The sequence below is a fragment of the Dendrobates tinctorius genome, unplaced genomic scaffold (assembly GCF_039654945.1).
Source record: "Dendrobates tinctorius isolate UK_male_01 unplaced genomic scaffold, ASM3965494v1 ptg000012l, whole genome shotgun sequence".
In the NCBI taxonomy this organism is placed as follows: Eukaryota; Metazoa; Chordata; class Amphibia; order Anura; family Dendrobatidae; genus Dendrobates; species Dendrobates tinctorius.
Window position 1 is genome coordinate 119,195 of NW_027361680.1, and position 18,141 is coordinate 137,335.

Here is an 18,141-nt window from a genome sequence, read left to right on the forward strand (position 1 = left end):
AGGCCAGTGGACAGGAAGCTGAAGAACAACAGAAATGGATAATTTTAGAATGCTGAAAGTCCAAAAAAATCAGTTACATGCCGACCAAACTTGGTAGGAATTGAGATACACTAACACATATTTGTTTGCACAATGACTAAGTGATATTCAGTACATATTAGACCTAACATTCTGGTCTGTACGTTTAAACATATGTGGACTAAGATGAGGGCATTAAACTTAGTCCAATAAGCCAAAAATACATACTTTGGCCCACACATTATGAACATAGAGAATGTGGTTTTGTAGTACATACCGTATTGAGAGTAGAATTTGCTCCTCTGCAGATATAGCTTTGCGCATCCTTGTGTCCTGAAAGGTTATCCCAGGGCACACTGTCTCCAAGAGTTGATCAAATGTGGCAATGCTCATGCGACAGTATTGGTAAAATTTAACAGGATGCTCCCGCAGAGAAGAATAGAGGTGGTGAAAATGACCTCTTGTGAGTCGTTGCCTCAAAAGTGGATGGACCCACATGCGTCTCCTCCTCCGCGGATCCACTATCACTGGGTATGGGTGACCAAAGCGGCGTGACAAAAGCCAGTTGAAGAGAACCTGCTCAGTTGTGTTGAAACTCAGACGCTCTGCCATGTTGCACATACAAAACCAACACACCTAGTGAAGGCAAGGTCACAAATGGACAGAATTGAGGCAGCCACCAGTTCCTGAGCCAATAAATAGGGTGCAGGCTAATGATTTAAATAGTTTGCAGGCCTCAAAACCGTTAAATGTCCATTTTGCAAGGCTGCGAGAAAATCTCAGCATACGGATTGCATACGGATGCCATACGGATTTACATACGGATACAGACATGTGCAAAATACGCAACCACACCTTGCTTACGGATGACATATGGAGCACTATTTAGGGGTCATTCATCCGTATTACGCCTGTAAACTACGGACCGTATTTTGCGTCGGTTAGTGTGACCCCGGCCTAAGGGACTATGCTCTTAACCTGCAGGAGGCGCTGCGAGCAGTTAAGCCAGTTGATCCTGACAGTGTGAAGGAGGAGGATAAGCTGTTAAAGGAGCAGTTCATTGAAGGACTCCTATCCAGTACCCACAGAGGACAGTTGCGCATCACAACCCTACAAGACCCTGGCCTGGACTTTGCTGATTTCAAGGACAGGGCTATTCGTGTACTGCAGGAGCCAACTGATAGCTGTCCAGCGCCCTCTAGGCACCCAGTGATCACTTACCACCAGGAAGCAACATCTTTCCCTTCCATCCCTGTGGAGGCTGATGCACAGACTCTGGATAAAGATCCAACTGAAGAGCTGCGTCTTCAGGTTCAGGAGTTGACCAAAGGAATGGCTGCACTTACTAAAACCGTGCAGTCCCTGCAAGTGTCCTCCAAGGAGAAGATCCAGCTGGCTTCCAGTCCAGAGGATGTCCCGTGGCTCCGGAAGAGGAGAACCCCGCCACTCCGAGGGAGGAACAACGATTGTTATGACCAGGACGGACGTCCCATCTGTCGTCACTGTTACAAGGCAGGTCATCTTGCAAGATTCTGTCCTTTAAACGGGCAACCCCTGGGGCAGAGGGCCAGCCCCCAGGAGTAGGACCACCAGGCCCAAGGAACTGGCGAGCCAAGTATGTTGGAGGGAGACCGATCCTCCCTGTGGTGATTGACGGCATCCCCATGAACGCTTTGCTGGACACTGGCTCCCAGGTGACCACTATGCCGTACAGTCTTAACAAGAGGTATTGGGCTGATTCTGAACTGACCCGTGGCCCAACTGATGAACTGACAGTAGTTGCCAGTAATGGTCATTCTTTGCCGCAGATTGGATGTAAAGAGATTACTGTTAAAGTGGGTCGGGTAGAGCTAAAATCTCAAGGTCTGATAGTTGTGGATATTGATCAACGAGAATGTAATCCCATGATGACTCTTGGTACAAATGTAATTGAAAATTGTCTTTCCGAGGTTATTGTCTTGTTGCATCAGGTGGCTGAGACTGCTGGTTCCAGTGAACAACAAGTCCTGCAGAAGGAGATCAGAGCCCTGATGCAAAGACAACAGGTAGAACTCTCTGGCGGAGAAATTGGCAGTGTCAGAGTGAGTGATTCTTTCCCCATTGCAATACCCCCCAGATGTGAAATATTGATTTGGTGACGGGCAGCTATAGGTCTCAGAGGGAAGGATTACCAGGCATTGGTAGAGCCAGTATACTCTGATAGCAGGCCCACTGTCCTGACAGCCACAGGGGTAGTTGATTTACGTAAAGGGAGAGTACCTGTACGCCTTTTGAATTGTGGGGAGGAGGAGGCCACAATACCTCGGTATGCCACAGTTGCTAAGCTGCTCACTGTCAGTAATAATGCAATGCAGGCAGCAGAGCCCTTGGTCTCATCTAACCAGGTGGAGGACAATGGCTCTGTAAAGCAGCTACAGGAGTGGTTTCAGCAACTGCAGGTGGGGACTGACTCTACACCTTCATACCAGAAAAATGGGGTTTACAGGGTGACCCAGGAGTATGAGCAGGTATTCAGTAAACACCCCCTAGATTTTGGGAAGGCAAAAGGGGTTCAACATCATATCCCCACTGGAGATCATCCACCCATAAAAGAAAGATACCGGCCTATACCCCCAACACAATACCAATGTGCTAAAGGTATGTTGAGAGAGATGAAGGAAGCAGGGGTTGTCAGAGACAGTTGTAGCCCCTGAGCAGCTCCAATAGTTTTTGTAAAGAAAAAGGATGGTACCATGAGAATGTGTGTTGATTACAGGAAAATTAACAGCATTACACATAAAGATGCCTACCCATTACCTAGAATAGAAGAGTCATTAGCTGCACTTAAAACTGCTAATTACTTTTCCACCTTGGATCTCACTAGTGGGTATTGGCAGGTTCCCGTGGCAGAGGCAGACAAGGAGAAAACAGCATTTACCACCCCAATGGGTCTCTGTGAGTTCAACTATATGCCATTTGGGCTCTGCACCGCCCCAGGAACATTTCAACGGCTGATGGAGTGCTGAATGGGACACATGAACTTTGAGACAGTCCTGTTGTACTTTGATGATGTCATTGTTTTCTCCAAGACTTATGAAGACCATCTGGAACACCTGGCTGAGGTGTTTGAAGCTTTGTCCAATTTTGGCCTGAAGGTGAAGCCCTCCAAATGCCACCTCCTGAAGCCCAAGATCCAGTACCTCGGTCATGTGGTGAGTGCAGAAGGTGTGGCACCAGATCCTGACAAGGTCACAGTCATCCAGGACTGGCCGCAGCCCAGCAACCTCCATGAAGTAAGTCAGTTCCTTGGACTGGTAGGCTACTACTGAAGATTCATCAAAGGCTTCACTGAAATAGCCACCCCTATGCAAAATCTTCTGGTGGGGCAGTCCAAGAAGACCAAAAAGAAAAATTGCACCTTTGAATGGACTGAGGAGTTGGAGAGATCCTTCACTCGACTGAAGATGGCTCTCACAGGTGATGAAGTTCTGGCCTACCCAGATTATGACAAGCCCTTTGTGTTGTACACTGATGCTAGCAACATGGGACTTGGAGCAGTACTGTCACAGGTACAAAATGGCAAAGAAAGAATGATCTCTTACGCCAGCAGGAAGCTGCGTCCCACTGAAAGGAACTCTGACAATTACAGTTCCTTCAAACTGGAGTTCCTGGCCATAGTCTGGGCTGTGACTGAACGACTCAAGCATTACCTAGCTTCAGCCAAGTTTACCATCGTCACGGACAACAACCCGTTGACTCACTTGGAAACCGCAAAACTGGGTGCACTGGAGCAGCGATGGATGGCTCGGCTATCTAACTATGAATTTACCATCAAGTACCAAGCAGGGCACAAGAATGCCAATGCGCTGTCCAGAATGCCTAATCTGCTAGATGCCGGAGAAGACCCTGAGGCTCTTGAAGAAATAGAGTTACCTCCTTTCCACCGGCCACTTGCGGCCCAACGTGCTCAAGGAGTGAGAAACAGAAGGTCTGGCTTGAAAGAGGCCACCCTAAATCCATTGCCCCATCATGACTGGGCAGAAACTCAGGATGATGACCCCGCAGTCCGCCTGGTGAAGGAGCTACTGTCACAAGCTGACTCACTCCCAGAGTCGGATGCTCCTGAAGAAACCCAGCAGTTGTGGAAGGAAAGAGGTCGGCTGTTCATTTATGAAGGAAAGCTGTGTCGGAGGAGTACCAATGCCCGGACTCATGAGCTGGTCTGGCAGGTGGTAGTCCCAAAGAGAGGAATACATTTTCTTGGAAGCATACCACAATGGAGCTGGACACTTCGGATGGAAGAAGTTGGAAGCATTGCTTCGGGAGAGATTCTACTGGGCTGGTATGAGGAAAGCCATTGAAAAGTGATGCCGGGAGTGTGGACAATGTAACCTGCGCAGAAAGGATCGAGACAGCCAGAGAACTCCTCTGTAGCCGATAGTAACCAAACAGCCACTCGAGTTGGTCGCCCTGGACCATGTGAAGCTGGTTCCAAGCCAGTCAGGCTACATCTATGCTCTTACCATCATGGACCACTACTCAAGATTCCTGGTAGTTGTGCCTGTCAAAGATCAAACAGCCAGGACAGCAGCCAGAGCCTTCCAACAGCACTTCTGTAGACCACATGGATATCCTGAGCGAGTGCTTACTGATCAAGGTCCACCTTTTGAGGCAGAAGTGTTCCAGGAATTCTGTAACTTGTATGGTTGTAAGAAGATCCGGACAACACCGTATCACCCGCAGACCAATGGCATGTGTGAGATGAGCCAGGTAGTAATTGACCTACTGAAGACCTTGCCTTTGGAGGAGAGGAATCTGTGGCCAGAAAAGTTGCCAGATCTGGTAGACCTCTACAACCACATTCCTGTGAATTCAGCCAACTGTACTCCAGCCTACCTAATGAGAGCGAGGCCTGGCAAACTGCCTATTGATTTGGATATGGAAGTCCTTACACCTGAGGTGATGTCACCAGATGCTGACTGGGACGCAGAGAGGCAGCAACAGTACAGAAGAGTACAAGAGTGTGTGGAAAAGAGTCTAGCTCAGGCAAGACAAAAGCAAGAAAGGCACTACAATCAGCATGTACCTGCAGTTCCCTTGTCACCAGGAGAACAAGTCCTCAATAGGAAAAGAAGACTGCATAAATTGGATGACCAATGGGAAGCTGAACCCTACACCATTCTACCCTCAAATTTCGACAATACCAAGGTGTGCCTCATTAGTAAAGATGGAGGAGAAACCTCAGCAGCCATATCAAGAGATCATTTGAAATTGTGCTCTGACCAGTTAAGAGAAAGAATGGAAGAACAAAGTAACATCCACCCCATAGAAGAAAAGGTCAGCACCATACTTGGAGAATTCCCTGCCAATTGGACTAAAGTGAATGATGCAATAGTGGTGCCCATGTTGACATTTCCCCAACTGGTCGCACATGAAGATGTGACTCAAGAAAATCCTGAAGACCAGGAAAATCAGGCAGCATATGCCACACCAGCAGTGGAGCCAGAGAACCCTCGCCCTGCCAGTGGTGAACCTGTTATGCCCATGGTGAGTCTAAGAGTCCCTAGACAATCTAGTATCCCCGTGCTACACAGAACTACCAGTAGTGTATCCAGTACATTACACACTACACCAGTAGTTAGCACCATACAACCAGAGAGATTTCCAGTCACACCAGTGTTACGCTGGTCTACCCGTACTACACAAGGTATACCGCCCATCAGATATCGTGTATAGATAAGTGAATGTAAATGTTTAAATTGCATGTATTTGTAACTGTTTTCAAGTTTTGTGCCTACAGGTAACCTGTAAGAGTTTCCTTTGAATTTTCCAGTTTTTACCTTGTTTCATGGACACTGAACCACAGGACTGTGTGTGGTCAAAAACTTTCCTTGTAATTAGTTCACCATTTGCCCAGGAATGGACCATGGGCATTGATGCTAGACTTATCATAGGACTATTTTTGGAGCTCTTGGTTTTTTGTAATTTTTTTCCCTTTTACAAAGCTTGTACAATTATAATTGTTCACATTGTCTAACTGTTTATATGTTTTTCATGTTTTGTTCTGCCCAGGAGTGCTGATTTGCACTAGGTGGGAATGTGGTGCCCGCAGGAGTATGGCCTCCACAGTGGCTTTGCCTTCCTCCAGGGAGGGTAATGCCAGGCTTGGAGGTAATGAAGGGTCTCTCTCACAGTTAACCTATACATACAACACAGTTGCACTCCGGGCAAGCAGGGGGGACTCTGAACTGGAATTAAGGGGAGGAGTGCTCTCTGAGGGCCAAGAGGAAGGATTAGTTAGTCTGAGGAGGGTGAAGTGTGCAGACATGGGGAAGAAGCGCGGAGATCGAGCAGAGAGGAAAGGCTCATCTCCAGTGAGAGTGCATGAACTGGAGCCTGGTCTCCACGGTTGTATGGATACTAATGGTCCTGCAACAGACACCAGATGAGTTGGAGGCTGTAAATGCACTACCCCCATCTAAGACTCGGAGGCACAACAGCACGGAGTGAGCCAAGAGGGGAATAGCGGCTACAGCTGTCTGCCATACGAGGAGTGCTAGTAGAAGAGAATTAGGAAGAACTTCAGTGTAACTCAGTACTTCACTCAAATAAGCGCTAGGAACGAGACTGCACAGCCCATCTGCAGAGAGAGAGAATCCCTGAGTTGCTCCCAGGCTAGCCTGCTCCGGTACCATCTGTAATCAGGACCCTGGACTGCATTTATCAAGTAATGGTGCAGAAATTGCACCCTACTGTGTCTTTTTCTGCTTCCTACCCTTCCGGTACCTGAGTAAGACGGCTGTGACCATAGAAACGCGTTGTGGGTATTGGAGGAAGAATAAAAGCTGAGTTTTAAACCCCTTTTTTGGTTTCTGCCTCTCCTTTAACACTCCTACAGACCGCTTTGTTGCAGCTTTTCAATCCAGTGTTATTGGCTGTCTAAGCCAAAAAAAATAGAAGCCCACAGCTGCCCCAGAATTAGCACATGACATCAGATTCGCCAATTCTGGCGCGTTACCCAGTCATCCTGATGCCTTGGTGCAGTGGCAATTGGGGTTATATATGGGTTTGATGGCAGCTGTGATTTGTCAAAAATCACATCTGCCATCAAGTCCAAGGGTTAGTAATGGACAGGTGTCAGTCTGACACTCCCATGACTATCCCTGTAAATAAAAATCATTAAAACACACAGAAAAGTTCTTTATTTTAAAATAAAAACCTAGATAACATCTTCACCTATTATTTCTCAAAAAAACATCTCCACAGGTCCATTATAATCCACATCAATGTCTCACATCGATCCCCGACTGTCATTCAGAGGCTGTGATGAGCGGTGACATCAGTAAGGTTACCGCAGTTCACACCTGGCTGCTCACACGCTGTCATCTACGGATCACTCAGAGGTTACCGTCAGAATCGCCAGCTGTGACCTGTGATAACCTTACTGACGTCACCGCTTGTTACTGCCGCTGGTTCTCACACTACTCAGTGTGTTCCAGCAGCCGTGGTGAGCGGTAATGTTACTGATGTCACCGCCCCTCACATCCTCCAGATGCAGCAGAGTTGGAGATCGTTGTGGGACAGCAATGTGGATTACAAGATTACAAAGGACCTGCGGAAGTTTTTTTTTTTTTTTTAAATAAATAGGTGAAAGAGGGTGGGTTCTTATTTAAAAATAAAGGACTTTTTTGTGTGTTTTAATGATTTTAACTTACAGGGTAGTAACGGGGGGGGGGGTGACTAACACCTCTCCATTACCAGCTCCAGGGCTTGATGGCATATGTGATTATTGACAAATCACAGCTGTCATCAATACCATATGTTAACCCAATTGCCACCACAGCACGGCATCAGGATGAGCAGGGTAAAGTGCCAGAATTGGCAAATCTAATGGGATGCGCCAATTCTGTAGAGGCTGTGGGCTTCTATTTTTTGGCTCAGGACGGGCCAATAACCATGGGCTGGTTGCCCAATGGATTGCAGTTCTCCCAGGAATTCTGTCACCGCGCATACAAAAGGGGACAGAGCTTTGAGAGGAGTACTGCAACTAAAAGCAATAAATAGGACTGAGCTGAAATACTGGGTACAGCTGTGACTATCTATATATAAAAGTGTATGTATGTATGTATGTATGTATGTATGTATGTATGTGTCACCAACCAATCCCGAAGCATCTTTCATTTTACCAGCGCTGTTCAAATGAAGCTGAGCTGTGGTTGTTTGCTATGATCAACTGGGTCGCCCTCCCAGGGCTGTGGGGTACTCGGTAACGGGCCCGATGAGCTTCAATGGGAGATGTCACGGCAGCTGGGACCCGGCCCGTGGCCCTGGGCGCCCATAGTAAAAGGGGAATGTTCAGTGTGCTTATGATGATTAGAGTTTATGAATGAATGAGTCATGACGCCACCTGTGGTGTTCGGCAATGAAGATGTTAAGTCGCCACTGCAGACAGATCCTCTGGGACAGATGGTGTGGTGCAGCAATGATGTTATAGCCCTCCACAGGCAGAGCTGTAATCCCAGGGCAGAGTAGGTGAAGTGACACATAGATGGTGTAGCGTCGGGCTCAGGGGATGTAGCAGTGCCGGGCAGGATGACGCAGGAATAAGTGGAGGACACCAGGGCATGTAGTTCCAAAGCTTTACTCATAGTCTGTTGTGGCACAAGAGCCCGCATCCGTGCCATGTCCTCCGGGTCAGGAGCTCAGCCAACTTCCAGGCAAGATGAAGTACTCCTTTCCAACACTTCGCCAACATGTGCCTTTTCTGAACGTCTCCCTCTTAGCGCCTTTAGTGAAGTACTCACAGTACTGAGTTACACTGGAGTTCCTCCTGTCAGATGTTCCTATGAACTCTACTTGTACGGCAGACAGCTGTAGCCTGCTTCGGGGACTCCTTACTACCTAGTCCCGGGTCACTCACGATGCTGTTGTGCCCCAAAGTCTGGTGTGGGAATAAAGTGGTGACAACTTCTATTCCTCCGGTGTCTGCTGCAGGATCATTAGTATCCGCACAACCTTGGGGACCGGACCCCGGCCTTGCACTTAGAACTTGGGAAGGGTTCTCCTCTAACCCTAATCCTTAGTTCTCTTCTTCTCCTCACGTTCCGTACTAATCCTTTCCTTCTTATGTAGAGTCAGGCTTTCTATCAATGTTCCTTTCCTGTGCCAGCGGACCCAGGTCACTGAGGTCGGCTGCAGCACTTCCTTCATCCATCCCACTCCGGGGATCTCCTCTCTCAGACAGACCTCGTCAGACTCCTGTGACAAACTGACTAATCTTACACTCTTCCCGCTCTTTTGGTGCAAAACTAAACTCCACCCGTCTCCGAGCACGCTTCATGTTCCAAGCAGGGAGCCACGAAAGGATGCTTTGCTACACTACTGTGTTGTGTGGGATGCAGGTGTTGGAGTGTGGTCAGGTGTCTCCACCTTACCTGGATGGTGGGGTACCACACCTCAGGAGGAGGTGCAGTACCTCTGTGGCGACTGAACCCTCAGGGGCGCCACACAACAGTTTCCCTTGCAATCAATCACTAAGCATCTCTCATTTCACCAGAGCTGGTTAAAAGTAGCTGAGCTGTGATTGGTTGCTATGAGCACGTTTTCTCACTTGACAACACCTCAGCAGACACTGACATGGTGGGAGAAATCTAGCATCCCTGGCAACATAAGCTCCCAGCCATTGTCTGCCCTCCAGACAGGAGCACAGCACATGACAAATGAATCCCCCCCTCCCTGCCCATGTCCCCATCACACATCCTCCATCCCGTAGGCACATCTTCCTTCTTAAAGGGATCATTGGTATGAAAGTCAGAGCAAATCCATCTAGGGTTTTGGTTTTGACCCCAGGCCTCTCTTAAAGGGATCCCTGGTATGAACGTTAGGACAGTTCCACTCAGCTCTGTGGTTCTGACCCCAGGGTCTCTTAAAGGGGCAAATCCATCCAACGCTTTGGTTTTGATCCCAGTCTCTCTTAAAGGGATCCCCGGTATGGAAGTGAGGGCAAATCCACTCTGTGCTTTGGTACTGACCCCAGGCCTCTCTTAAGGGATCTCTGGTATGGAAGTTAGGGTAAATCCCTCAGTGCTCTGATTCTCACCCAGGCTTCTATTAAAGGGATCATTGGTATGGAAGTCAGGACAAAGCCACTCAGCGCTCTGGTTCTGACCCCAGGCCTCTCTTAAAGGGATCCCCGGTATGGAAGTTAGGACCGTTCCACTCAGCGCTCTGGTTCTGACCCCAGGCTGACGGGATGATGTGGGCTATTAGGGGGAGTAGTCCGGTGGCTCAGGCTGACTGGATGATGTGGGATATTAGGGGTAGTAGTCTGGTGGCTCTGGCTGACTGGATGATGTGGGATATTAGGGGGAGTAGTCCGGTGTCTGTGATGGGATTATGTGGGATATTAGGGATAGTAGTCCGGTGGCTTGGACAGGATGATTTGGGATATTAGGGGTAGTAGTCCGGTGGCTCTGGCTGACGAGACAATGTGGGATATTAGGGGTAGTAGTCCAGTAGGTCTGGCTGACGGGACAATGTGGGATATTAGGGGTAGTAGTCCGGTGGCTTTGGCTCACAGGATGATGTAGGATATTGTAGTGAATGTGGCTATGGGGAGTGGGCGGGGCTCTACACCCAGAATATAATATATATATATATATACACACACACACACATACATACATACACACACATACATACACACACACTAGCTGTTTCCAGCCAGCTAACGCTCGGCACGCTCATTGCTATCTAATTAACGCTGCTGGTGATTAAACTAAAGTAAATAATGACAACATTCAATAGCGCTTACGCAGGTGGTAAATTAAATTAAAATGAAGTTAGTAACAATAATAATCATTACAAATCTGAATAATACTAATGATACATTTTATTCACAGTGTAAAATCAAAAACAAACTGAATTCAGTAAGATGTGTGTTTTTTATTCATTCCGGCATCTAAACACATTTCATAACGAAACATAAATTAAGTTAAAATTTCACTGTAAACACAATTAAATGTATAGTCATTTTTGGCATTTTCAAAGATATTTCCTTGACTTCTACCACATACAATTTGAACTGAAAGACCTTTACAACTTGTTACTCTAGAGAATGCAGTGTATAATTGACCATGTGTGAATACAGGATCAGGTAGGAGAACGCCAATCTTATCGAATGTTTGTCTTTGCGATTTTGTAATTGTCATGGAGTAAGCCAGATGAAGCGGGAATTGTTTTCTTGTTAACTTAAATGGGATATCGCAATTTTCACTAGTGTCCAATGGTATTCTTGGAATGAGAAACTTTTGACCACGACGCTCCCCAGAAAAAATACTGCAGTCGATGAGATTTGTGCCAAGAGTTTCTACAATTAATCGAGTACCATTGCACAGTCCTTTCTTTGGATTTAGATTGTGGAGAAGCATGACAACAGCCTTTCTTAAGGTTCAGCATTTTAGGAGGGAGGCCCATGGGAGTTAGGGAATGTACAAATTCGATGGGGTACTGAGCTCTTTCTTCTTCTGTCGCACAGGATGAAATATTGTCGATACTGAAGTATGATTTAGTCTGACCTCTAAGCATGTTCAGGACGGAGCCTCGTGTGGTAATGCGTGAGGGCGGAGCCTCGTGTGGTAATGCGTGAGGGCGGAGCCTCGTGCGGTAATGCGCGAGGGCGGAGCCTCGTGCGGTAATGCGCGAGGGCGGAGCCTCGTGCGGTAATGCGCGAGGGCGGAGCCTCGTGCGGTAATGCGCGAGGGCGGAGCCTCGTGCGGTAATGCGCGAGGGCGGAGCTTCGTGTGGTAATGCGCGAGGGCGGAGCTTCGTGTGGTAATGCGCGAGGGCGGAGCCTCGTGTGGCAATGCGCGAGGGCGGAGCTTCGTGTGGCAATGCGCGAGGACGGAGCCTCGTGTGGTAATGCGCGAGGACGGAGCCTCGTGTGGTAATGCGCGAGGACGGAGCCTCGTGTGGTAATGCGCGAGGACGGAGCCTCGTGTGGTAATGCGGAGGACGGAGCCTCGTGTGGTAATGCGGAGGACGGAGCCTCGTGTGGTAATGCGGAGGACGGAGCCTCGTGTGGTAATGCGGAGGACGGAGCCTCGTGTGGTAATGCGGAGGACGAAGCCTCGTGTGGTAATGCGGAGGACGGAGCCTCGTGTGGTAATGCGCGAGGACGGAGCCTCGTGTGGTAATGCGTGAGGACGGAGCCTCGTGTGGTAATGCGTGAGGACGGAGCCTCGTGTGGTAATGCGGAGGACGGAGCCTCGTGTGGTAATGCGGAGGACGGAGCCTCGTGTGGTAATGCGTGAGGACGGAGCCTCATGTGGTAATGTGGGGGAAACGGAGCCTCTTGTGGTAATGTGGGGGGAACGGAGCCTCGTGTGGTAATGTGAGGGGATGAAGCCTCATGTGGTAATGTGGGGGGGCGGGATTATGTGTGGTAATGTGGTGGGGGGGCGGGATTATGTGTGGTGATGTGGTGGGGGGCGCGATTGTTTGGTAATGTGGTGGGGGGGCGGGATTATGTGTGGCAATGTGGTGGGGGGCAGAGCTACTGTGCAGGGGGCGGGATTAGCGAGTAATCAAGATGCCTCTTATATGGAGATATATATATATATATATATAATTTTTTATAACTAACCGTAGTTAGTTACTATGCCCGGGCAGCGCCGGGCTCTTCAGCTAGTATGTTATATAGTCGTGTTTGGCCTCTTTCACACTTCCATTTTTGACAATCAGTCAAGATCCGCCGATTTGGAAAAAAACGGATCCGCCATTTTTCTTTGCGGATCCGTTTTTTTTCCCCCATTGACTTTCATTATTGGCGGATCTTGACGGATTACCATCCATTGCATCTGTTTTTGTGAGGATCCGCCACAATGTTGGTGTCCGTCAACATCCTCAAAGATTTCCAAACGGAGCTTGCAACGTTTTTTTGCGCGGCGGATCCTCCAGACACTGATTTAACCCAAAACTCTGTCTGGGTGCCGGACAAAAAAAAAAAAAAAAAATTCTCATTCTCTCTCGGCCAGCGGTTCCTTTAAATTTCCTCATTTTGCAGATCCGTCAAAAAACGGATCCTGTGGCCTCCGTTCACATCAGTTAGGAACGGATCCGCTTGTCCGCCTTTTTGGCGGATTTTAACTGACACAAAAAACTGAAGTGTGAATGAGGCCTTAGACTACTTTCAGACATCAGTTTTTTAGCATCAGGCGTGATGCGGCGAAAAATGTAAAAGCCGGATCCGGCTTTTATCCTATAGACTAGCATTATCGCCGCATTGCGCCTGATGTTCCCTGCAACATTTTTTTGCAGCGCTGGAATGGCTTTTTAGGCTAAGTGCACACGTACCGGAACTCTCGCGGAAATTACTGCGAGAATTCCGGAATTCCAGTCCGCGGGAAAATTGCATTTTAAATTCCAGCGATTTTCCCGCGGAAAAACTAGCATTTTGCAAGCGTAATTAGCTTGCAAAACGCTAGCGTTTTCCAAGCGATCTGGAGCATCGCTTGGAGAACTGATTGACAGGTTGGTCACACTCGTCAAACATAGTGTTTGACAAGTGTGACCAACTTTTTACTACTGAGGCGGCCTATGCAGCATCAGTAGTAAAATATAGAATGTTAAAAAAAATAAAAAATAGTGTTATTCTTACCTTCCGACGTCCCACGCATCTGTTCCCAGTAATCCTTTGCGAAAATGCCCGCGATGACGTCAGTTCTTGCGGGATCGCGATGTCTCGCGGTCATTCGCGATGACGTCGCGCGAATGACCGCGAGACTTCGCGATCCCGCGAGAACGGACGTCATCGCGAGCATTTTCGCAAAGGACTACTGGGACCGGAGCGCGAAGAGAAGCGGGAAGGCTGCGCGGGACGTCGGAGGGTGAGAATAGCAATATTTTTTATTTTAAATTCTATTTTTTACAGGGATATGGTACCCAAAGCCCGGAGGACAGTCTTCTCTCCTCCGGACCGTGGGTACCATCCGCTATTGTTCTGCTTACTTTCCGCATGGTGTGCACAGCCACATGCGGGAAATAAGCGGAACAATGCATTCCTATGGGTGCGGGATCGCCGCGATTCCGCAAATTAATGAGCATGCTGCGGTTTTTACCGCAAAGCGATTCCGCCGCGGTAAAAACCGCAGCATTAGCACAGCATTGCGGAATCCCATAGGAATGCATGGGATGCTTATTTTTCACGTTTTCGCGGCAAAATCGCGCGGTTAAAACCGCCGCGGAAACGCGAAAAAAATGCAACGTGTGAACTCAGCCTTACACAGCGCATGCCCGGACACTGAGTGTTAACCCCACAAGTGCCCGGCGAGAGATTCTCTCTCTCTCACCCAGACACTTGTGAGAGATCTCTCTCGCCGGGCACTTGTGGGTTAACCCCACAAGTGCCCGGAGAGAGAGATCTCTCTCTCGCCCGGACACTGAGTGTTTACCCCACATGTGTCTCGCTCTCTAACCGCCGCCCCTTCCCCTCCCCCTCCATACCCTTCGGCAGCTGTCTCTCTCATCCCTGATGTATCTGCCTCCTGCGGCTCCTTTAAATCCTGTCCGAGCCATATCAGACGCTGCATACACATCCGGTGTCACCGCTGCAGGCCAGATCCGGCGGCTCGGCTTTTCGCCGCACCCCACACACCGGATGTCTGAAAGTAGCCTTACACTCCCCTCACTTCTTGTAACCTACAAGTGTACAGAGATATTATACAGTCACCATGCGACAAGTGGGTCTGTGTAACTTCAAATGCCAGGGCTGAATTTTAGTCCCAATCCAGCCCTGAAGTGAGCTGTAGTGTCCAGCATCTACTCACAATTCAGTATTACTTAAAGGGACAAACACACTCTGGACTGGGTCACTACACTCGCAATGTTGTGGTCGGTGACTGTTGCCGCACCCACATGTCTGTATAACTGAAAGGGTGCAGTCAGACGGCCATATTGCTTGTGAAAGAATTGCACTATAACTCTTGGACTGGCAGCTCTCCTGACCAGAGCTTGACAGTACGTATTTCTATGCAACCATTATCTCTCAGGTCATGACGGCAGATTGCCAGTGCGGGAATTGCGATACAATCCTCACCCAATACAGCAGTCTGACCGCACCAAGCGTCAGCAGCTCCCAGAAGGTATAAAGTTTATTTTCCCCCAGGTGCTGCACTTTTAGCATGGTGGCCAGGCTCCCTCACAATGCTATTAACCCTATATCTGCAGGTTAATAGCGCTATCCAACATGTCATTCTTCTTAAGACTCTCAGAAACATGAGGAAATTGCAACAGAACTGCACAGTGTAACCAAGGACTTAATTTTTGCACTTACCTTGAACCTCCATAAGCCTCCAATATCGTCAGACGATTCAAAGCAGATGGGCTCCAAATTTTCATCTAGACAGCATTTTATTGCTGTCAAACCACTAGAACCTGCCCCAATGATACAGATTTTCTTCACCATGACTTCAGAAGTTGCTGATCACTAAAAAGTGAAAGATAAAATAACTAAAACGACCTCCACAGAGCTCCACGTCGCTGCTCACCACTTGTTTTCTTCAACTGTGAGGAGTATGTTTAAACAAGAGGATAGAGTCCAAAGCTGCAGCGATAATGGCCAAATGGAAAGATGCCATGTATGTGCAAGCTGAAAACTGCTGGTCTGGCTTAAAGGGGAAACTGAATTATTTTTTTGCCACACATTTTTTGGATACCGATGTTTAATTCTTCCATCATATTTAGGATACTTGTTAATTCTTCCATTTTATGAGGATACTTGTCATGATTTTAATCTTTTAAGGCTATAGGTTTAATGTGTGGATGGAAAGAGTAACCTGATATTGTTGATGGTTGTGTTTATTTCTTTCCTAAGTTTAGGGACTCAGTACATTTCTGATGCAAGTTACTCCACTAAAGTGATGTAACCTTTGAAAAATGTCTGGTGGGCTTCACCATGCCAGTCCATGATTCACCCTCTTTCATGAATCTGGCCAAAACTGAAATAGATGGCAAAAGTCATAATTTTCAGGTCATTTCGAGCTACACAGAAGTATAGAGATATTATACATACAGTCTACCCTTGATTTAATTGTTCATCATTTAGTTTACAGAGACATGCCACTTGCACTGTATTTTTCATGCATTAGGATCTCTCCCTGTGCAAAGTTCTTATTTAAATTTGAGGAAAAAAAACAAAACACTCCAAGGATCAATTTTTGGCTATGCGTCCAATTGTGTGTTTTTTCGATTGCAAGAATACAATCGTGGTTACGTTTGTAGCAGGATTTATTTACTTATTGATGTAATACACATTTTTGTTCTGTATTTCCCTCTTTTTTGACTTTATGCCCTCCTTATCAACCCATCAATTTATTTTTTTAATCATATTCTAATAAAAATTATATTATTGTAGTAATTTGTAGGTGGTCTCTATTACTCCATTTGGTTTTTCACATGTTCTCCATTGTTATTGGAGTATTTCACCCAGTTAGCATTTTTTAATATAGATTGATGGAGGAATTCTCAAACAGAGTTGGTTTTTGCTTTAAAGGCAAGCGGCCAAAAAGGTGAAAAAAAAACTCTGAATCCTATTACTCCTTTGAAAGCTAACTGATAAACAGGCGTTTCTCTTTTCTTCTAGAGAGTAGATGGCACATTTCCATCTGGATAGTTTAAGTAAGATTTGGACACACTTTTTTTCACTGTTTCATAATCTTCATAACTAGAACAAAAAAGACAACATTGAGCTGCAAATGTAACTGATGGCAGAGGGGGCTGTTGAATGGTGTATTACTTTGTCTGTGTGGGTCTCTTTCCCTTTCTGTGCTCAATTGTTTCTACAAACTGATCCAGTATTCCCCACTGACACCCAGTGTTACCATCTTACCTGCAAGTCCCTAAACCTAAATGCAGGGCGTGAAGGCTTTATATAGCATGCTCCTGACAAACAACAGGTGAGGCCAAGGTCCAACCTAATAAAAAACTTTTTTTTTTTTTTGTGCTTCTTTTGAAGGTTTTTGGTTGTTTTCTTTATTTATATAAAGATTGTATGCTCCATTTTTGCTTTGAAAGGGATTAATCTTGGTTATTTGTAATATTCATATATTAATGTGAATTCAATAGTGTATGATTTTAAAACTTTGGGCAATTGAAGATTCTATATTTAAAATGCTTGTGGGGAAGATGTGCCAGTCTGCACGTGAGCAGTTACGGCAAAATACAAATTTGCTTATCCCTCTTCAGACCCCTGAACATAAATGTAATATGTAAAAATAAAAATCCATATATTACATTACTGCTCACCTCTCCGACTCCTCTGCCCTCACCATCACCCATCCAATCCTCATCAAATCTGTTCACACTGGAATTCCTGGGCCTCATACCAGGCTAGAATTTCCAGTTCTGAGGAGGCTCAGAACAATTCTGCACAAGCTAACAGAAGGTCATGACATCACAAGGCCATGACAATATGGGCTCTGACCTTTAGCATGCATGAGCAGAAAAATCCCAAGCCTCCTAAGTCTAAGTTCACACTTGCGTTTGGCTGGTCTGGGTATGGCTGGTCTGGGTATGGCTGTGTACTTCCTCCCTTAAGCTTTGCCTACACTCCTCCTTCTTCCACATGCGTCCTGCATATCTATCTTTAACAATGGGTACGCAGAGAAATGCATTGTATGTGGATTCGTCCACATGTGGCATTTTGACTTGACCGCCGAATGCACAGAAATGCAACATGTTGTGTTCCCTTGTGATCGGCGGGCACGTCAAAATGCCGCATGTGGACACATCCGCATAAAACGCATTTCCCTGTGTACCCAATGTTAAAGATAGGTACGCAGGATGCATGCAGAAGTAGGCAGAGCTTAAGGGAGGAAGTACGCAGCCATACGCTGACCAGCCAAACGCAAGTGTGAACCCCGCCTAAGAGTGCTGGAATTCGAAACACTCTTGGCGCAGATTAGAAGAAGCAATTATAAGGTATGGAGGGGTCAGAGAGGTGATTGGGCAGGTGAGTATAAGGATTTTTTTTTAAATTTTTGAAAAATTTCCCTGTTACTTTATGGTTCAGAAAAATGATGGCCAGTGTGAATGTGCACATTCCACTTACCTCACATGTGTTCCAGCTCATTGTTTTTGGCTTTCCAT

The 18,141-nt window shown here is 47.0% G+C and overlaps 1 long non-coding RNA gene across 2 annotated transcripts in view; it reads right to left on the bottom strand.

Annotated features, from left to right (window-relative positions):
* LOC141065763 (uncharacterized) overlaps positions 1-17,549 on the bottom strand; it is a 121,173-nt gene extending 103,624 nt beyond the window's left edge. Inside the window, exons 1-2 of one of the 2 annotated variants that reach the window (XR_012226420.1) lie at positions 17,299-17,549; positions 15,329-15,481 (exon numbers count right to left, since the gene is read on the bottom strand). This is a non-coding gene — a long non-coding RNA (uncharacterized lncRNA). Of the gene's footprint in view, positions 1-15,328; positions 16,330-17,298 lie in introns of those variants that run through there. The other variant, XR_012226419.1, reaches the window with a different exon arrangement.
* Positions 17,550-18,141: the final 592 nt, after the last annotated feature.